The sequence below is a fragment of the Tamandua tetradactyla genome, chromosome 21, assembly GCF_023851605.1.
Source record: "Tamandua tetradactyla isolate mTamTet1 chromosome 21, mTamTet1.pri, whole genome shotgun sequence".
In the NCBI taxonomy this organism is placed as follows: domain Eukaryota; kingdom Metazoa; phylum Chordata; class Mammalia; order Pilosa; family Myrmecophagidae; genus Tamandua; species Tamandua tetradactyla.
The window spans coordinates 50,861,601-50,884,783 of NC_135347.1; the positions used below are offsets into that span (position 1 = coordinate 50,861,601).

The 23,183-nt window shown below is 37.3% G+C and overlaps 1 protein-coding gene and 1 non-coding gene across 3 annotated transcripts in view; one reads left to right on the forward strand and one right to left on the reverse strand.

The window, feature by feature from the left end:
* The window catches only part of MSH3 (mutS homolog 3), a 241,458-nt gene that overhangs the window by 195,351 nt on the left and 22,924 nt on the right, over positions 1-23,183 (reverse strand). The window lies entirely within an intron of this gene.
* LOC143665822 (U6 spliceosomal RNA) lies at positions 17,503-17,610 on the forward strand. Its single transcript, XR_013167225.1, has one exon. It is a non-coding gene; the product is annotated as a U6 spliceosomal RNA (small nuclear RNA).

The window sequence follows — 23,183 nt, forward strand, 5'->3', positions numbered from 1 at the left end:
AGAAGCATAGATTTCAATGTGCAGAGAACCTTGGAATTAGCCTATGCAAGTCCCTTCCTCTGCAACTACAGGAACATGACAGCCTGCGATGAGAAGCTAATCTACTGTGTCTCTTCGAAATCAGAAGGTAGGAGGGAGGCAGAAGATTACAACCTACAGGCCAGGCTGTTCTCCAGAAGGTAGAAGAAACTGGATTTTATTCTGTTTAGGGGAGGACAATCTCTTCTCTTACTCAATTTAATCACCCATAAATAAACTTTGTGATATCTGGAGGTTGATAGTTAAGAGTTGCATAAAGGAGTATAAAGTATATGTACCTATAAGGCAATTCATACACAAATGTTACCCTGACTTTAGTAACCAGAAATTGCTCAGAATTAAAAAGGGGCAGTAGTCACCTCATCAAGTACTTCCAAACTGCCCACTATTTCAGTCAGAACCACAATGAATAGAATTGAGGCTCTAACAGGCTTTGCTACTTACTACCTGTATTGGTTTGAAACTGTTATGTACCTCAGAAAAGCCATGTTCTTTTGGTCCTACTCCAATCATGTGGGGGCAGGCCTATCGTTTAGGGTGGGATCCTTTGATTAGGTTGTTTCCACAGAGATGTGACCCACCCAATTGTAGGTGTAACCTTCTGATTAGATGGAGGTGTGCCCCCACCCATTCAAGATGGGTATTAATCAGTTTACTGGAGTCCTTAAACGAGCTGACACAGAGAGCAGAGAAATGAAACCAAGACACAGATGTTTGGAGATGCTAAACTAAGAGATGAAATCCAGAGTTCGCCTCGAAGAAGCTAAGCGAAGGCACAAAGAAGCTCAGAGAGGAGGCCTTGGAACCAGGAGCTGAAAGCAACAAAACCCAGGGGCAAAGGGCAGCAGACATCTCCATTTGCCTTCCCATGTATTTTAGTTTGCTAATGCTGCCAGAATGCAATTCACCAGAAATGGATTGGCTTTTATAAAGGGAATTTACTTAGTTACAAATTTACAGTTCTTCAGAGGAAAGGTAGCTGGCACATGGCAACATCTGCTGGCCTTTCCTCCTGGCTTCTGGGTTCAAATGGCTTTCCCAGGAACAATTTCTTTCTCCATCTTCAAATGTTTGGGTCTGAGCTGTTGAACTCACTTCTGACCTCTCCTTTGAAACCTTACCCATTGAGAATGGCACTCCCCTTAGCCAACCATAGCCATAGATGTAATCAGCCATAGATGAAATTCAAATGCTAATGATTTAAGTCCACAGGAACAGAACAACTGGGCACCATCACTTGGCCAAGCTGACACCTGAGCCTAACTACTACACAATGTGACAGAGAAACCTGGAAGTTATCAGCCTTTCTAGAATGAACGTATACTCTTGTTGGTGCCTTAATTTGGACTTTTTCACAGCCTTAGAATTGTAAATTGTAACTTAATAAATCCCCTTTATAAAAGCTAATCCACTTCTGGTATATTGCATTCCAGCAACATTAGCAAACCAAAAACACTACCAAAGTGATCTTGTAACTTCAGGAGAGCTTTTTTTAAACCCCTCAGCACCTCTGTAAAATAAGGGTAATTGAATACCTTCTTCAGAAGGTCGTGTAAGGGTTATGAAGCAAAGAACAACATGTCTGAAACATGGTAGCACTCAATCTTACTTCCTTGCCTTTTTCTTCTATCTTCTCTTTTTTCCCCTTCAGCCCTTACCCTGCAATACATACTGTTTCATTTTGACCTCACCTGAAATACTACTTTGATATTTTGTATAGGATTGTTTTTTTTAAAGATCCTAATAATAAACTTAAAAGACAGTACTCCTGAAATAGGACTAATTTAAAACTTATTTTTGTACTCTAAATAAAAGACTCTACAGTGGAGGGAAATACACTTTAAAGATGTTAAAATTTACAGTACAAACCTCTGAGAAAAAGCAAAAGACACAAACTGCTTCAGTTAATTAGGAGCCTTTATGCAATTAGATCCTCAGTCCGAAATTATCAAGTGTACTTAAAAAAATGAAGTAGAAAACAAATGATGCACAAGTCACACAACTGCTTCCAAATTTTCAGTTTAAGCAGCCTGGCCCTACCTTGGGAGTTCTCTATAGTAATCAGTAAGGTCACCCTTCCCCACTCCCCAAATGCTGCTTCTTCCAACTCAACTGCTATCAAGAAACCTACTTCATCTACACCCCCTTTTTTTCCAAATATTTTTGAGGAGTCACAATCATACTTTAAATGCACAAGCAAGCTCAATATTTAGATAAGCCCTAAAGTAAACACTTGTAGAACTATCAGCTATTAAGCTATTTTTTTAAATCTTGATTTTCATTTATGTGGGCTAAGCATACTCATTTAAAGTGCTAGCTAGGGGCGGGCCACGGTGGCTCAGCAGGCAGGAATGCTTGCCTGCGATGCCAGAGGACCTGGGTTTGATTCCTGGTGCCTGCCCATGTAAAAAAAAACATGCTAGCTAGTTAGGTTCATAAATAACTATGAGTACCAAGAAAACTATTAAATACAACGGCATTTCTACCAAGAAAGGAATTATAACTTTTAAAAATAAATACATAAATAACAATTTTTAATACTAAAAAAAATTTCCTCTTCAAATGCTTTCCTAGAGATAAGCATTTTACTACAGTGCATGAGATTTGCTCTAGTATTTAATCTACAACCATTTCTACTACCACAATCAAACTTACTAATTTTGAATTTTCTAAATAGTTCAATGAAATTGTCTAATAAAAATGAAATAGAATGAGAAAGAAGTCAACATTATACTTAACTTCTACTCTAGGAATAAAGAAAACAGGATAGGAGGGTAAAAAGAAAGACAGTATTTCCTATATGAGCATCACACCCGAAAAGGTTTCAAATGCCCAGAGATGAGGGGTTGGGTTATCACCAATATCAATCTTTAAAATAGTTACTTAACTCCTTGTCTAGAATAACTTAACCATGTAGATTCCATTCATATTTACTGTAAAGGAAGATCCATGAAAATGTCAGAATGCTTAAATTAAATTAAAGTGACATTATTTTCAAAATTTTAAAAAATAAAAACAGTAAAATAAATTTGCTATATCTATGCCATATAAATAAACATTTACAATTATATATGAACTTCCAGTTATTCCAACAGTCTTTTTATACATAAAACCCAAATCATTTTTCTTAAAAAGAGAAAAAAGAGAGAAGAAAGAAAATACACACTGTTCTTCTTATTCCAAACGTCACTTATCCAATTGTCCCGGTTTGAAAGATAAATATCTCCCAGAAAAGTCACAAGATCCAATCTCGTGGAGGCAGCTGTTTCTTTTCATTCTAGTTCAATACTGTGCTTGGAAATTTTTGAATAGATTATCTCCACAGAGATGTGACACAACCAATTGTGGGTGTAACCTTTGTTAGATGGAGATGTGACTCCACCCATTCCAGGTGGGTCTAAATTAGTTTACAGGAATCCTTTAAAAGAGGAAACCTTTTAGAGAGAAACCAGAGAGCCTACAGAAATGAGAGAAGCCTCAGAGCTGACAGAGAGAGCAGATGCAGACTCTTGGAGAATAGCTGCTTCAGAGAAGAGAGACATGGATGTTTGGAGATGCTTGGAGCCCAGCAGACGTTACCATGAGATGTTAAACAAGCCAGAACCCAGAGAGAGCCAAGGGACGCCAAGAGATGAGAGCTAGCCCTGGAGAAGCGAAGTGAGGAACCTCACAGGAACAGAGACTGAAAGCAGAGGAGCCCAGGAGTAAGGGACCAGCAGATGCCAGCCACGTGACCTCCCAGCTGACGGGAGGTCCTGACCCACTGGCCTTTCTTGAGTGAAAGTAACCTCTTGTTGGGGCCTTAATTTGGACACTTTCACTTCCTCAGAACTGTAAACTTGCACCTTATTACATCCCTTTTCTTTCTTTTTTTTTTTTTTTAACATTCCCCTTTTTAAAAGCCGTTCCAGTTCTGGTATATCGCATTCCAGCAGCTTGCAAACTGACACATCCATCTTCCCTTATCATTCATTAATACTACTATATGCTAGCTGTGTCACAGCTGCTGGGGACACAAAAGACCATTATGATACACTTGCTGTCACCAGCCACCCCTTCTGTTTCTTTCACAGGAAACTCTTTATGCAGCCTCCTTAATACTGCTTTTTTCCCAGTGTTTCATCCCTGATTCTCTCACTTTCACTCTACACCCCTTTCCCTCATTGTTCTGCCTCAGGCTGCCATGCCCAACCAGGCCGAACAGCCCAGCCACATCAGCTTCTGCTCCCTAAAAACCCCTGCTCTCTCACATGTCCATCTGCCTGAATGTCATTCTCAAGTCTCAGTTCTAGCAATACCCTCTCCCCTGGGAAACCCGGCCTAACTCCTTGGGCAAAGCTTGATGCTCCCAGGCCACCAGCGACTCTATAAGACCTTTCACTTCAATTGTTTATTTCCATGTCTACCTCCAATCTAGACTGTTAAGAGCCTGGAAGGTAGGGACCTTTTTCATTTTATATCCTCACACCTAAAAAAGTACGTGGCACACCACAGGCACCCCATTAATGTTTTTAAGAATAAATGGTGAATATACAATAATGTACAATTCAGAAGATGTATCAGTAAGTTGAGAATCTACTAGAAACATCTATTAAATACAAATATTTTGTAGGGATAATATAAAGACAGTAATAAGAATTTTGAAATTACTAGCTATTATACTAGTAAAATAAACCTGAAGGCAGTATAAAATACCTTAAAAATGAACTACTTTTAAGTGAGATTAGCCCCAACTTCAAAGAGCTTAAATGACCTTTCTGTGACTCAAATTCACCATTCATATTTCTCTAAAACTCTGGTTTTGGATATTTTTCTAATTTAAGACAATGGTGTCCCATCAATATTAGATTTGTCTCAAATAGTCTCTAAATAAGAAACAGTTAAATGTAACAAGATTACTGCTACAATGTACTCCAGCATGTTTCCCTTCCACCTTAGAAAACTTTGCCACAGCTGTAAGCACATCACCATTGCAAACTGATAGTTTTTGCTAAATCAACCCACATTTTTTAACTCAAATACCAACTTAAAGACTCTTTAGGGGCAATAACAATTTATGAAATCACAGGTCTGATTCACTAATTACAACATTTTAATATGCCCTGAACAAATATTGAACTATGAAAGTAGAAAATGTTAATTTGTAAACCACTTAAAAAATTCCATCAGGTAAGTACGCCAGGTGTGAGTCTCCTCCACCCATGCTGCTTAAGGCCTGTGTAACCCAACTACACACCTTCTCTACTCCTGGGGCTCCACACTGGCACAGTTTCCTTCAAGTACTTTTGACTTTTAACTTAAATACTTTTTTTTTTTTTTTTTGCAATAAGACAAAAAGGAGAAAGAAGGTAATATGGCCTAGTCATCACAACAGCACTCTGATGGTGGGTTAGCAAAAACTGCGTTACTATTTTTTTCTCTGCTTGGACTGTTAATTCACTGAAGAACTGAAGAAGGATTTTCCTCACTGGTTATGTTTTCTGTTTTTTTTTTAAATGTTCTTATAAGCTTACTCTTTAGGTGACACTAAAAAATAAAAAGCCATTTTATCAACTTAAAACATTTGAATAGTAGGGAGTTTTCTCTTAATCATATTCATCCATGTATAAAACTTAATTTTACTGCAGTAAAGACAGACACATTGTTAATGACAATATAATTGCAGTGATTTTTAATTTTATTTTAATTACATTAAGTAATAGCGAGGTAGCAAAGTTCATCTGTACATAGAGCAGGCTCTAAAAAAAGACCTTCCTATAATCTTTTAAAATAAGGTCTTACATAAAAGGATTTCTGCTTTGGGAAAATGGAGTAGACATATTTTCTCCTACTCTTCCTGCTAAATAAAGCTAAAAGCCCTGGACATTATATATAAGTCAAATACAAGAAGACAATTAAAGGGAGACAGAAGAAAGACAAACTAGGGGCCTCATGATGTGAACAGCAACATGGTGGCGAGTTCTCTAGGTTTTTCTTTTGCCCCATATATCCCAGAAAGGATTGAAGAACCCAACAACCAGGAAACACTAATGTACAAAGACAAAAAAAAACAGTCCCCCCAAAAGCCTGCTCCCTCTAGCCAGTCAGGAACAGGGCAGCTGAACAAGACAGAAAACTTTTAGACAATCACCACTCTACTCCAGCCAAACTCCACAGAAAAAAAAAAAACCATGTCTCAACCACTACCCATGTCAGCAAAGGCCAAGGGGAAAGCCTAGACTCCCACAGGTATACCAAACTCCCCTCCAGTGTCGTGCCAGGAAAGGCCAAGCAGGGAGCCATGCCTTCCAGCCTGCAGTGGTAGTTCACAGCTGTATGCACCTCAGAAAAACAAGTTCTTCAATCTGATCCACTCACATGGGTGTGGACCCACTGTAAATAGGGCCTTTTGGTGAGGTTACTTCAGTTAGGAAGTTACCCACCTCATTCAGGATGGGTCTTAATCCTTTTTCAAGGGTCCTTTATAAACAGGATAAGTACAGAGACAGAGAGAAAGCCAAGGAATGCAGAAGCTAAAATCAACAAAATCTGAAAGAGATGGAAGAGAGAAAGAGACACTGCTGTGTGTCTTGCCATGTGACAGTAGAGCCTAGGATCACCAGCAGTCAGTCTTCAGGGAGAAAGCACCATTCTGATGATGACTTGATCTGGACATTTTCTCAGACTCTAACAGTAAGTAAATAAATCCCCATTGCTTAAAAAAAACCACTTCACGATATGGTCAGTTTACTTGAACAACATAATTACATGAAATCTTGACAGAGCATGAGATCTTGTTGGTTTGTACAGGTTAGTGTGATACCCCAATATATCCCAGGGTAATTTGGGCAAAGAATAAAAAGTATTTGCAAAGTCCCCTTCAGAGACTGGGAAGAAAAGAGGAAATATTAAACTTTCCCATCTGGGGAATTCCTGATATTCTTGAAAGCAGTGAGGACAACCAATCCAATAGGCTGAGCCCTCAATCCTGGGGCTTGTCCCTATGAAGCTTACTCCTGCAAAGGAGAAGCTAAGTCTACTTATAATCATGCCTAAGATTCACCCTCACAGATTCTCTTTTGTTGCTCAGATGTGGCCCTCTCTCAAAGCCAACTTGGTAGGTGAACTCGCTGCCCTCCCCCTACATAGTACATGACTCTCAGGGGCGTAAATCTCCCTGGCAACATGGGACCAGACTCCTGGGGATGAGTCTGGACTTGGCATCACGGGACTGAGAAAGAGGGAAGAGAGAAATGAGACAAAATAAAGTCTCAGTGGCTGAGAGATTTCAAACAGAGTTGAGAGGTTATCCTGGAGGTTATTCTTATGCATTCTATAGATATTTCTTTTTAGTTTATGGTGTATTGGAGTGGCTAGAGGGAAGTACCTGAATCTGTTGAACTCTGTTACAGTAACCTCGATTCTTGAAGACAACTGTATAAACTATATAGCTCTGACAGTGTGACTGTGTGACTATGAAATCCTTATATCTGATGCTCCTTTATCCAGGGTATGGGCAGAAGAGTAAAAAAAACTTAAGATAAAAATAAATAAATGATGGGGGAGGTGAAGGGTTAAAAATTGGGTAGACTGAAATATAATCGTCAATGACAGTATGGCGTAAATGGTATGGGATGCACAACTTCTGTTTTCATCTTTTTATTTCTTTTTCTGGAGTGATGCAAATGTTCAAAAAACAATCATAGTAAAGAATACACACTATGTGATGATATTGTAAGCCACTGATCATATAATATGGTTGTATAATTGTATAATATGGACTATACATGTGTAGATATTTCTCAATTAAAAAAAAAAAAAAAAACACTTCATGGTATTGCTTTAAGCAGCCTAGGAAACTAAAACACACCCCTAGCAGCAGCAATGAGGCTCACTTCCTACCTCCCCAATGGGATGGTATCAGAGGTCTAGTAGAGACCACATGGGGAGCTGGAACTCCCACTCCCACCCAGCAGTAATAAGGAGCAGCCCTTCTCAGTCTCCTGGGTGTCAACAGAGCCCAAGTGGGGAACCTGGACTTCTAAATCCACCTAGTAAGAACAGGGCAGTGTCCCACCCCCTTCCCCTGCTGAAGCAATGTCAGAGAAAGCCAGCTAAAACAGAAGGTTTATGTAAGATCCAGTCACATAACATGATACAGAATTGTAGAGGTTTCAATCAAAAGTCACTTGCCATACCACAAATCAGGAATTTCTCAAACTGAATGAAAAAAGACAACAGACACCAATTCCAAGATGCCAGAGATGTTACAATTATCTGATAAAACATTCACAGCAGTCATGGTAAAAATGCTTCAACAAACAATTACAAAATGCTTGAAACAAACAAGAAAATAGAAAGTCTCAGCAAAGAAACAGAAAATGTTAAGAAGAATCAAATGAACATTTTAGAACTGAAAAATACAATGACTAAAATAGAAATCTCAGTGGATCGGCTCAGCAAGAAAATGGAGAAGATAGTAAAAATCAGTGAACCACTCTCTCCAAGTCCAACTCTGCAAGTGAAATTATTGCACTCCCCAACACGTGGGACATAACATCCAGGGGTGAAAGTCTCCCTGGTGGCATGGGAGATGACTCCCAGGGATATGAGTCTGGTCCTGGCACCATGGGATCAACAATTCCATCCTGACCAAAAGAGGACAAAGATGTGTAACTAATAAAGTATCAGTAGCTGAGAGAGTTCAAATAAAATAGAGAAGCTACTCTGGATGTCACTCTTACGCAAGCTTCAGTTAGACACTGCTACCTATCAAAACTTGCCAAATCCCAACCAAAACCATTCTGGCCAATCCTAAAGAACACCTAGGGCAAGAGATAAGATTCTACAAAGTTGTCATGCACTAGGGTAACTTTCCAGAAACCTACAACCTCCAGATGGGTCCCTGGACCACATAAGTTCTGAAAATCAAGAGGGCCCAACTTCTCCCAAATATCAGCCAGTTCCATCTTCCTACCCCATATTACTGACAGCCCCTTCCAACATGAAAAAGTTAGAATGGCCATAGCCCAAATACCCTAAAAAGCGGGACAGAAAGACCAAAGATGATGGTGGAGTTATACAGAGAAGGTATGGTTTAACAAATGACTATGACTGCTGAATCACTAAATTGGTATTTCTTTTAGTCTCCAGTATTTTAGAGCAGCTAGAAGTAAAAACCTAAAATTGTGGAAATGTTATACCAAATGTTATAATTGTAGAACACTGAAATCTCTTCTACAATTAATTGTTGTACTGTGCCTTGAACTTTCTTGCTTTTTTGTATATGTGTTATTTTTCATAAAAAAGAAAAAAAGTTGATTGCATGATAAAAGCATATGTCTTCTAGCCTGCTATGTTCTGGAGCAGCAAGGAAAAATATGAGACGATCGTATGGGAGCCCATGATAAACTCTGGGATCTGTCCTGTAATTACTTGTTAAAGAGTGCTTCGAAAACCATTGCTTTTTTCTTTCTTTACTTTGTATATATGTTATATTATACAATAAAAAAAAAAAGTTAAAAAAAAAATCAGTGAACCAGGAAACAGAACAACAGAAATTAAGCAATCTGAACTGAGAAAAAAATAGACTTTAAAAAAAATAAATGGATAGAGTCTCAGGGACCTGTGGGACTAGAACAAAAGATCTAACATGCCTGTCAACAGCATGCCAGGAGAAGAGAAATAGGGTAGGCTAAAATATATACATGAAGAAACAATGGCTGAAACATTCACAAATTTGCCAAGAGGCATAAATTTACAGATTTACGAAGTGGAACAAAACTCAAACAGATTAAACTCAAAGAAATACATTCTAAAACACTTCAAAATTAAACTTCTGAAAACTAAAAACAAAGAAAAAAATCTTAAAAGCAGTAAGAGAGACATAATGCCAGACATACACAGGAAAAAAAAAAAAGGAATTGTCACTATATTCTTCAAGTGTTGGAAGAAAAGAACTGTCAATACAGAATCATACGCCCAGCAAAAATAACTTTCAGGAATGAAGGTGATATAAAAACATTCTCAGATGAAGAAAAACTAAGAGAATTTGTCACTAGCAGATGTACTGGAAGAGGCTGATAAAAGGAAGTTCTCTAAACAGAAAGGGAATAATAAAAAGAAGGAGTTTACTGAAATTGACTACATTAAAATTAAGTTTTTATACAACAAATAACACCATACAAAAAGTAAACACTGGAAGAAAACAATTTGAATCCATATAATAAAAAAACTGATCTACAAAATACATTTTTAAATTCCTACAAAATAAAAATGAGACTGAAAAAAAAACAAAGCTAAAAATATAAAAATAATATATACAGGTAATATATACAGAAGAGTAAACCCAAATTACCAATAAACATATGAATAAATGTTCAAACTCACTATTAACCAGAAAAAACACAAATACAGAAGTCTCACATATTGCTGGTGAAAATATAACCACTTCAAAGAGAAAATTACCAATATCTCATAAAACTGAACATGGATATAATCTCCAACTCTTAATTTATGGACTTTGAAGAAATTCTCATATATGTTTGCATGAAGACATGTATAAGAATGTTGGCTGTGCTATTTATGTACAAGCAACAATCTGAAAAGAACCTAAATGCTTATTAACAGAAGAATAAATAAATTTTGGTATGTTCACAGAATGAAATAATACAACAATAAAACAAAATAGAGCTATATGATTCAATATGAATGTTTCAACATAATGTTGACTGAATACAACAAAATGAGAAAAATTGTGTATTGTATAAGAACACATATAATGTTTAAGATAAAAATACTATATATTGTTTATGGAGACACATATAATCAGAGTATATGTCATGGTCAGGTTCATGTGTCAACTTGGCCTAGTGGTGGTACCTGCTTGTCTAGTTGGGCAAGTGCTGGCCTGTCAGTTGTGATGAGGACATTTCATAGAATTAAATCAAGATCACGTCAGCTGCATCCACAGCTGATTGCATTTGTAATCAGTCAAGGGGAGTGTCTTCTGCAATGAGTGATGCTCAATCTAATCACTGGAAGCCTTTTAAGGAGGATTCAGAAGAGACAGCCTCTCTTCCTGCTTCAGCCGGCGAGCCTCTCCTGTGGCGTTTGTCCAGACCCTCCAATGGAATCATAGGCTTCACAGTCTGCCCTGCAGATTTTGGACTCTGTGTTCCCGTGGTCACGTGAGATACTTTTATAAATTTTATATTTGCAAGAATTCCCTGTTGATTCTGTTCCTCTAGAGAACCCTAACTAATACAATATGTAATCAAGCATTGAAAAGATAAATACCCAATTCGCAATAATGGTCACCCCGAAGGGAGGAAAAGCACGAGAGAGTTACCTCATACTTTAGTTTAAACTAGCTCATGAGCACACGGGTACTGATTATATAGTTATTTATGATTTTATGCATACTTAGAATATTTAGTTTAAACATTTTATAAGAATCATTAATTAGCGCAATAAATTGGACAAAAGGGCAGTCAGTGGAAAAAAACAAGTTATTCATAAACCAGGATAAATTCCAAACAGATCAAAGACTTACATGTAACACACACAAATGCACACACACATGTACCAGAAAAAAATTTTCTTATAATCTCAAAGTAGGGAACTTCTGGCTAAGCATAACACAAAACTCAGAAGACATGTAAGAAATGTCTAATAAAATCAACAGTAAAGCCAAAATTACTAAACGGGGAAAAAAAAACCAAAGCAAAGTAAGCAGGACAACTGCTTCCAGAATATATAAACTACTAGCAAGCCAAAAGGAAAATGGCAAAAGATACAAAGAGAGTTCCTGGAAAAAGAAATACAAAAGGCTCATAAACTGAAAAAATGGTCAACTACACTCATACTAGAAGAAATGCAAATTTTAAACTAATAGAGATACTATTTGCCATCTAATGGATTAGCTAAAATTGAGATTGTGAGAAAAAAGCACTCTCCTATGCTGCTTGATAGGAGTGAATACAGGCACAACCACTAAAAAGGATAATTAGGTAATATCACTTAAAATTACAAATGTATTACTATTTAATCTAGAAATATCACTTTTTGAGATTTTCCTATAGCTGTACCTGCACAGTAATATATGAACGATACAGGAAATGATATATGCACTCACAATTTTGGAATAGTAAACAACTGTAAACAACCTAAGTGACCATCAACTGGGGCCAGAGTAAATAAACTCTGGTATATATATCAATACAATGAAATACCATGTGGCCAGTTGAAAAAATAAGGACACTCTTTACAGACTGACATGGAATGATCTCCAAGATATACTATTGTGTAAAGAAGGCCTTTATACTTCAGATCTATTCATTTACTCAGAAATATTTATTGAGCAGTTACTACCTGCAAGATACCACAAGTGGGCTGAAAACTGAATGGTGAGCAAAACAGACTAGATCCTTTCTTTAGCCGTCTCGCAGACACTGGGAAAGAAGACAAATAAAAAGGCCTTTCAAGATGTTTTAAGAGTCACGACATTTTAAAGATGAGGCCATCAGATTTCATATGCTGTTTCTGAACCATTTCAATAACACATTCGGCCATTTTTGAAAATACACAACAAAACAAACAATAACCAGGTGCTCTGTTTAGACGACTGCTGGCAACAAATGAAACTTAAAGAAAGGATTCTACAGGTATTTCAAGCACATTTTCTCTCGGTTTTAACACTTCTAATCCTATTTCCAATCACTATCAAGTTTACAGTTCTTCAAGAAAGGAATACAATGGGCATTTCCCAAGCCCATTTAACCCCCATGCCTCTCCTGTTCCTGAAACAGTCTGGAAACCACAGCAAACTTAGTGATTTCTGCTCTGCCCCATCCGCCCGAGCTTCGCAGCTACTACACTGCTCCCAGATCTCTTACATCCAAAGCTGCATTTTTCCTAAAGCACCAGTCTCAATTTTCTTTCTCCTACTCAAAAACCAGCAGGTCTCCTTATAGTCTACTAAGTATTGATTCATTCCACAAATATTTAGTGAGTATTACTATGTACTAGATTCCATTCTAGGTAGGGATATAGTAGTGAACAAAATTGCCAAAAATCTCTATCCCCATATTGTTCATATTTAATGTTTCTTTAGTGGGATCCACAGAATCTTAAAAGGTGTTTCCTGGAATGCTGAATTAAAAAAAAAAACTTGTAACTTTATTTTGATGAAAATTTTCTTAATTAATGTAAGTAATCCTCTTTCAAATGTAACTCATAGAAATTCATTTTACATCATAATCTAAGGTAAGTTTATATGGGGAGATATGCATAGACAGATAAAGCCGGAAAAAAAAAAGGATTTCATAAAATACTTATACTTACCATAGCTGACATATTCTGATAAATTCTTTCTATTCTTTTTCAGAGTTAGTCACAACCTATTAAACTTATTTCACAACCTTCAGTTGGAAAACCACTGCCCCAGATCAGCTGGGTTATCAGCTTATAAAATGAATGCTGTCGTGAGCTTCAGGTGCACCATTTCTATTGAAGCCCACCTTCACAATAAGGACTGCTTTAACTATCGAGGTTTAATAAGGAAAAGAAAAAACAGAAGCAGACTAAAATGGAAGTGCTGTGTTTGTGCCAAGTGGAGGATAAATCACTTAGCTCATTCTGTGGTTCAAGGAGATAAAACAAGTGGAAAAGAACTGAGTCTTTAAACAGCACATAGTGGTATAGGAACGTGGAACTGAGAAGAGCCTGATCCCGGGGCGGGGGGGGATACATCCCACTCAAATTGAGAGGAATAATTTATTTTCAGTAAAAGTATACCAAAGTACTGTTGACATATATTTTATGTTTTATACATCTGTTTAACTTTAATCTTAAATTTTGTTTTAGCTTCCTTCACTGCTGCAAAAAAGGTACAAAATTGTTTTAGTTTCCCGACTGCTAAAACAAATACCATTCAATGGATTGGTTTAACAGAAGAAATTTACTGGCTCACAGTTTCAGCAACTAGAAGGCTTGCTCCCTCCTAAGGTCAGGATCTTCTAACAAGCTGGTAATCCTGGGTGTTGGTTGGCTTTTCTGTCACATGGCAATGCACCTGGCAGCATCTTCTCCTTTCTCTTCTGGAGTCCATTGACTTCCAACCTTGGCTGCTCTCTGTAGCTTTTCCTTCAATATCCAATTTCCTTTGCTTATTAAGCCATATTGGATTACTCAATAATCCAACGCCCTCATTCAGCTTGAGTACACCTTAACTAATAACGTCCTCATACCCAGAGGAATAGAGCTTGAGAACTAAACATGCATTTTGTGGGGGACATGACTCAATCCCCAAAAGTCTACCCTCTGGACCCCAAGAAGACACGTTCTTCCCACATGCAAAATATATTCATTCTATCACAACATGCTAAAAGCCTTCAGCAAAATTCCTGTCTGATGGACCTGTGAAATTTACAATGCAAGCTATCTGCTTCCAATATCCAATGGTGTAATGGGGATAAAATAAACATCCACATACCAGCAGAGAGAAATTGGAAGGAAAAGGGGTCATGGGTCTCAAACAAGTCTAAAATCCAGCAGGGCAAACAGATTTTTAAGATATGGGAGTCATCCACGCCCTGACTCTTTGTTTTCCAGGCCTGCCAGAGCAGCAGCCCCACCCATTCCAACGTTAGCGTAGTGGCCACGCTCTACCCAAACACTGGGACGCAGGCCTCATCCTCTCGGAGCACTGGAATGGCTATTAGCCTCTCCTCAAAATCCGGGATGGGGGACCCACCACCTCCAAGCACTGGGTATCAGCACTCTCCTTGAATAACAGGCACAAAGCCTGCCCTCTCCAAGTACAGGGCAGAACTGCCCTTTCCACACCTGAGTGGGCCCGCAATCTTAGTCCCAGGAAATCTTTGCAGTCTAGACCTTTGGTTACATGGTTCTGTCTTTTAAGTCATTCTTCCTTCAATCTGTCCCTTTCAGTCCAGTCTGGTGGTGATCTGCTCAGACAAATTTTGCAAAAACCTTGTTGGCCTTGCATGCAGTTCAACCAGGTCCAAAACACCTAAAAATAGAATTTTCCACAGATCCTTCCTGGATGACTGTTTTTCCAAACCTGACTTCCACTGAAATGGCTGACTAGATCCTCTTTAGCAATGGATTCTTCAGTTAAACCCTTACTTGGAGCCCTGTACTCTGGGGTTTCATTTTCTGAAAACTCAAGGACATTCCTGCTAGAGCCACTTGGTCCTAGCCTCAGAGCACATTCCCTGGATAGGTTGAGCCTTTTCCAAATCATCTATTTCTGGTACCTTGATGCTTAAGGTTATTTCTTTCTTCTCACATTTTATTATAACCTGCCCTGCAAGAAAACCAGGCTGAACCTTCTATACTTCACTTTGAAATCTCCTCAGCTAAATATCCAGGTTCACTGCTAACATGTTCTACTTTCTGTTTCACACTAAAACACCATTTTGCCAAGTTCTCTGCCACTTTATGACAATGATAGCCTTTTCTCCAATTTCCATACAAATTCATCATTTCTCTAAGACCACAATGGCAGTACCTTCAGTATCCATATTTCTACTGACAGTCTCTTCAAAGCAATCTAAGCTTTTTCCATCAACTGTCATTCCAACCTTCACCCATTACCCAATTCCAAAGCCATTTCTGTATTTTAAAGTATTTGTCATAACAGCGCCCCAGTTTCTAGTACCAAAAACTGTTTTAGTGTCCCTGCTGCTAAAATAAATAATATACAATGGGTTGGCTTGACAACTGGAATTTACTGGCTCATGGTTTCAGAGGCAAAAAGGCTTGCTTCCTCCCAAGGTCGATGCCTTTCGGCTGGCTGGCGATCTTTGGGGTTCCTTTCCTTTTCTGTCCCATGGCAATGTACATGGCAGCAACTTCTCCTTTCTCTTCTGGAGTTCATTTGACTTCCAGCTTCTGGCTGCTCCCTCTGCTTCTCCTTCCATGTCCAATTTCCTTTGCTTATAAGGATTCAACCATAGTGACTCATTCAATTTGGGCATACCTTAACTAAAAAGGTCCTGTTTACAGTGGTCCTGCACTCTCGAGTTTCAACGCTTTCAGCTTCTGACTTCAATGGTTTCCTCTCTGAGCTTCTGTGGGTCCTCTCTTAGCTTCTCCAGGGCTTTTCTCTTTGAGCATCTCTTAATTTCATCTCTCCACTTCTGTACGTATTTTATCCTCTTATAAAGGACTCCTATAAATGCGTTAAGACCCACCTTGAATGAGGTAGGTTGCATCTCAATTGATATAAACAAATTAAAACATCCCACCTACCATAGGTCTCAACTCACACAAATGGATTAAAAGAACACGGCCTTTTCTGGGGTACATAAGAGTTTCCAAATTACAACACCAACAGATAACTTTCATACAGTGAGTATCTTTCACACTGAAGAACTGGAGAAGCAAGAGTTGAGGACTATGAAATGTGAGCCAAACTTATGCCTTAGTACTGGAAGACAATAGGGTTTCTGAACAAAGAAATGAAATGACAAAAGATTAGTCCAGAACTCACAGGTAAGACTACTGCCTTGAGGGGACACTCAAATTTAAGAAAATGAAAATTCCCCTAAAAGAAAAAAGTATACAGAGAAAAGATTGAGACTACAGAGTTTGGAGAAGGACCACAGCTGGGAGAAGGAGGAAGAAGAACAGAAAAAGACAGAAAGGAAGAAGTCAAAGAGGTAGGCAGGGAAACAGGACAAGATATGGATGTGCAGTTATAATTAACTTTTACACATGATGTGATCAATGATATGCATTAAGCTTTTACAATATTGACTCCGCTATAATTTACTGAAACTGCATGACATCCACAAAGATACTTGGCTGAAAACTGACTCTAACTAATTAATAAAATTTATAAAATATTTATGGAAGACAGATACCTGCAATACTTTAATGACTTTAGCAATCCGATCTTGCAAATAAATGCTTTAAACACATCAGTATTTACTAAAAAATGGATGTGTGTGCTGCAGATTTGAAGAAAACATTGAAATCCTAATGTAGGTGAATAAGAATAACTCCTGCTATGTTCAGACCTTGTATTATCCAAGGATTAATCAAAACCATTATCTAGCATGATTTTTATAATGGAGATTATTATACCATCTGGATGTCATTTATGGTGACAAATATTTGAAATGGCCATTATGGTATTTTAATTTTGTGTTCCTCTTTTATTAAAATTAATTTGTGTATTAGAGATTGACTACCACTTTCTGTTACTGTACTTGATTTTCTAGTTTTTTTACGGAAAATGTTTAGTGCAGCTTTAGTGTCAAAATGAAGATTACTGTGAGAATATGTACATAATTATCAAAGGAGCTGTTATACAAACTAGCTATCTGTGTTATGGCTAAAGTCCAAACTGTCCTTAATGTATCTGAACTTAGTACTAGCTGAAAAGAATAACAGGTTTTTGAAACATGAGGGGGAAAATTGAGGAGTTTTTTCTTTAACTTTGTTACCAGGAAGTATTCCACAAACTTGAAATGTTATTAAATGACTGGAATGATACAGAGAACACTAGCATGGCCCCTGCGCAAGGATGACATGCAAATTCGTGAAGCGTTCCATATTAAAAAAAAAAGAAAAAAAGAAATGTTATTAAATGGCCAATTCTTTTAGTACTTATTTAGCACTTGCACTGTTCAACTTTTATTTAGTACTTGCACTGCTCCAGTTTGTTCTGTTGAAGTTTAATAAGCTCAGTTATCTGGGTTTTTACAAATTCATTTAAATATGATTCTTAGGTATAAAGAGCCAAGTAAAATCGCTTCTTGGCCTTTTGGCTAAGGTCAAGTGTAAAGAGCCAAGTAAACAGGGCGTGCAGTAACTAAACGCCCAGTGGCTACAGATAGGAAAAACAAAGCCCCTAAGTATGGAAGGAAGGGGGGGTGGGTACAGCCAGGGCATTCAAGGAAGTGTGAACAGAGGGAAGTGCAAAGATCCATGATGAATGGCGTGTAGGCCACATTCGGGTGGCCTGTTACAGAATCCAGCACAGAGAGCTAGTGAGCAGCCACCCAGAGGGTGTTTACTAACTGTCTATATATATGCTCAAGGCCAGAAAGGGACACTACAGTGGTTTCATGGAGGGTGTTAGGGGAGGAATTCACACTTCATTTCAATGTTTCTTAAACTTGACATACCAGCTACTTTTATTTATTATTTTACACTAGAGTTTTTCTCCACACAAGTTTATTAAATTATAATTTTAAAAATTACAGAGGTAATACATGCTTGCTGAAAAAGTGGGAAAATTACCCATTTCAAAGAAAACAGTTCTTGTTAACCTCCCCACCCAATTTTATTTAAGTGACTTCCATTATAATATGACTTAAATATTTGTAAATCTCAAGCTAAGTGCCTGAGGCCTATGGAGACAGACACTACTGCCCATAAAAGGCAAGTTCAGTTCCCAACCCTGCCCTGTGGGTGTGAACCCATTTGTAATAGGACCTTTGAGGACAGAATTAGTGAAAGCATGCCCAAACTGAATGAGAGCAGGCCTTAATCAATATGGCTTAATTCTTACATGCAAAGGAAATTGGACACGGAGAAGCGAGAGAGCAGCCAGAAGCTGGAAGTCAGTGCAACACAGGAGAGAAGGAAAGACACCACCATGCTGCCAAGTGACTGAAAAGCCAAGGACCCCCAACGACCACCAGCCAGCCACGAGACACCAACCCTGCAGGAAACCAGCCTTCTAGCCTCTAAAACCATGAGCAATAAACTCTGTTGTTAAGCCAACCTAAGTCACCCTCCAATCATTTCTCCTCTGTCTTCACACCTACTCTAACATCTCAAGTCTGTGTGCGCTTATGTTTTCTCACACACACACACACACACACACACACACACACACACACACACACACACACACACAATTTTTCTTCTCCCAACCACCAACTCAAAGCCTCCTTGTCCTGCAAATGCCCCCACCCAAGCCCACCTCTTCTGCAAAGCCCTCCTGACTATGTCAGTGCCCAGGGAGCTGTCACTTTTCTAAGCAAAAAAATTGAGTAGCAACTGCTGGGTTCATCTTGGTTTGCAAAAACCAGTTTCTTTGAGACCTAATACATATTAACTAGTATCTACTTATTGTTTTTTATAGCTTTCCTCTACATCAGTGTTTTTAAATATAATCCCTCTAAGTGAAAGGTTAACCTTTTAAAGCAATCTTAATTCCAGTAAACATGAGTGCTTAAAATCACTGCTTTTCATTTGTTTCTCTTCATTCTTATGACAAATGAGAGGGGTGAAAATTAGGATAGCAAGATTGATTCCCTAAGACCCAGACAAAAATCTTAGAAAAACATTTTAGATAAAGGTAACCAACCTAAAAAAAAATTGATAGTTTATCATAATTTCAAAATAATAATCTTAGTTTACTACCATCTTTGAATACTGCTAATTATAAATTACCATATGACATACCGATATAAAGTAAGGAAGTGTATTTTGAGATTACAAAAACCTCAAGGGTCTAGCAATCTAGTCTTGAAATTATAAAATCATTTGGCGACCTCTTGTGGTCAAAAAAAGTATATACTTAAACATGGATATAAATTCTGCCTTTTTCTTGTAGTTTTAACATACTGTTTCTCCAATTTCAATGAAACATCAACCAGTAGCTGACAAAACTGCAAACTGTTGTTTTTATTTACAACTGATTTACTCTGGAAGAAATAAGGGACCCTAAGTCTGAGACATAAGAAACTTTCTATTAATGTTATTACTGAAGTGTGCTGAAAATAGATGGTAATTAATATTTTAAAATTTCAACTTATGTGTGAGACTAAAGCAAAAATGTTTATTTGGTACAAATCTATACTTTGACTAGTGCATCTCCTAATATAACTTATGTAGATAGTTGATTGAACACCTTAAGTACATGGAACTTTGGGTAGGACATGAGATTTTGTTGGTTTGTCCAGGTGATGCCCTGATGAATCCCAGAGTGATATGATCAGAGAGTGGAAAAGTATTTGCAAAGTCCCCTTCGGGGAATGGTGAGAACGGGGGAAAACTCAACTTCCCCAAGTTGAATTCTTGATATTCTCACAAGCAGTGTGGACAACCAAAGCTATAGGCTGAGCCCCCAGTCTTGGGGTTTGTTCATATGAAACTTAACCACACAGGGGATAGGTCAAGCCTACTCAAATTTAAGCCTAAGAGTCACCCCCAAGAGAACCTCTTTTGTTGCTCAGATGTGGCCTCTTTCTCCAGCCAACACAGCAAGCAAACTCACCACCCTTCCCCTGTCTACGTGGGACATGACTCCCAGGGGTGTGGATCTTCCTGGCAATGTGCGACAGAAATCCCAGAATGAGCTGAGATTCAGCATCAAGGGATTGAGAAAAACTCTAGAATGAGCTGAGACCCAGCATCAAGGGATTGAGAAAACCTTCTCGACCAAAAGGGGGAAGAGTGAAATGAGACAAAGTGTGAATGGCTGAGAGATTCCAGAGTTGAGAGGTTATCCTGGAGGTTATTCTTATGCATTAAGTAGATATCACCTTGTTATGCAAGATGTAATGGAGAGGCTGGAGGGAATTGCCTGAAAATGTAGAGCTCTGTTCCAGTAGCCACATTTCTTGATGATGATTGTATAATGATATAGCTTTTACAATGTGACTATGTGATTGTGAAAACCTTGTGTCTGATGCTCCTTTTATCTACCTTGTTGACAGATGAGTAGAACATATGGAATAAAAATAAATAATAGGGGGAACAAATGTTAAAATAAATTTAGTTTAAATGCTAGTGATCAATGAAAGGGAGGGGTAAGGGGTATGGTCAGTAAAATTTATTTTTCTGTTTTTGTTTTATTTTTCTGTTGTCTTTTTATTTCTTTTACTGAATTGATGCAAATGTTCTGGGAAATGACCACAATGATGAATATGCAACTATGTGATGATATTGTGAAATGCTGAGTATATGTGTTGGGAATGTTTGTGTTTCTTTCTTGTAATTTTTTCTGTAATTAATAAAAAATTTTTAAAAAAAAGAAACTTTCTATCACTTCTTGTTTAAAACAAACAAGATAGTACCCAAAACAAAACAAATTTTATCCTTGAAACCTCAATGGTGTATTGTTTACTGGTAGTAAATACGGAACAGAATTCTAGCAAGCTATATTCTTTAATTTAATACTTAATTAAAACCACTCATTATTCCCGTTGCAAAAGTGTTCTGCTTTGATTTTCAATATGTATTGGATTTTTCAGTGATATCTCAAGTTGATAAAAGCAAGTAAGTTATATGGATGTTACAAGGGGACCACTATCATTAACAAAAAAACTTAAGTTAGGGCTACACTTCCCACAATAAAGCAAAATAAAGAGAGAATGAACTAAGGAATTGAATGATAAAAAAATTAATTAAAAAAGAAACAGTCTTAGAAGACTAACTTTTAAATATTGTTTTCAGAAATTTTATTAATCCTTTTCACTCTCTGACAGCAGTACCACTTATAAGTCTACTATTTGACTTTTAGTTATTCAAGTTTTGAACGCTGTCAGAAATGGATTAAGAACAAAATAAAGGAACTTGATACAGAAATTTGCATCTATCCAATTGGCAAAGATTGTTGAAATGATCACCCCCAATGCTGGCACAGATTCATACAAGCCCTCCCATACTACGGTGGTAGAAGCATAAATTGATATTACCAATTCTAGCAAGTAATCAAGAACTTTATAAATGTTTATACCATCTGGCTCAGTAATTCTGCTTTAAGGATTTTATCCTAAGAAAACAATCAGAAAGGCACATAAAGATTTTGATGCATGGATATTCATTATAGCAATATTTGTAATAATGAAAAATATGAATACAACATAACAAAAGGCGAAAGGGGAAATAAATTATGATACATTTATACAACTGAATGATATGCAGTCATTTTGTTTCCAAGAGTTATCTACTGAAATTTCAGCAGATGAAATGATGTTCTCCAGGATTTATTTCAAAATAATACAGGAAGGGAGAGAATGGATGGATGAAAAGACACCGACTCTGTGCTAATAAATGTTAAAACTGGTTGACAGATTCATGGGAGTTCACTAGACTATTCTGTATAATTTGTATGCATTTGAAATTTTCTATAATAAGTTTTAAAAAATGGGAAAAGTTTAAGTTAATAAACAGGACAAAACTGATTTTGTAACAGGAATCCAAGTTTATAAATGAAAAAAAAGTGATATAGTATACATATAAAGAAAATAATACACCAGGTGACATAGTACACATACAAAGAAAATAATACCCCAAAATGTTTTAACAGTAGTTATCTTTGGTCACAAAAATTTGACTTACTATCTTTTGTCTATGATTTCCAACTTTTCCTAAATGAATATGCATTAGTGTTATAATCACAGAAAAATAATTTATGAAAGCTATTTTGAGAGAAGTTAAATTAAAATGAAAATGCAATCCTCAGCTCTAAGGAAAAAGAAACATATGGAACTTCACTTAGTTCGATTTTCTAACTGATCTATCAACCGATTAATTGAAAGTCTTCAGGGACTTCCCTGCCTATTCAACTCCCCAACATACTCAACTATATATAAAGGCCTCTTCATTGGAGCCCCCACCCACCTTTTTGGTCTCCTGTCCCACACACGCTTGCAGGCAGCAGTACAGAATTTTCCCGATTAGACATTTTATCCTTAATGTTTGGTACTCAATATAGCACACATTGTGAATTCAATTGGGTATGTACACATCTGCCCCTCCTGTTGGATTATAACTCTTCCAGACACGTCACAACCATATCTTCTTTCTTTGAATGTCTAGCACACTGGGCGTCATAAGTAAGCTCTAGTAAATAAAACTTAGATCTAGTACCTAAAACTATTAGACACAGCCATGAATTGAAATTTACAGCATAGATAAAGCATTTCCAAAAGTAAATAAACCTTCTAGGAAATGAACTCTAAATTATCTCCAGAAATTGAAGGTTAATTACCAAATCAGATACTTAAAAATCATCATAAACTCCTTAGTTACCAAATATCATAAATTTCTTTAAAATGATCAACTACTAAAGTCCTATATTAAGTGACTATAATAGGTAATTTCATTTTTTTCTTTTTAAAACTTTACTACTGCTGTAATATAATTTCTACAATTAAAAATAATTTTCGGCA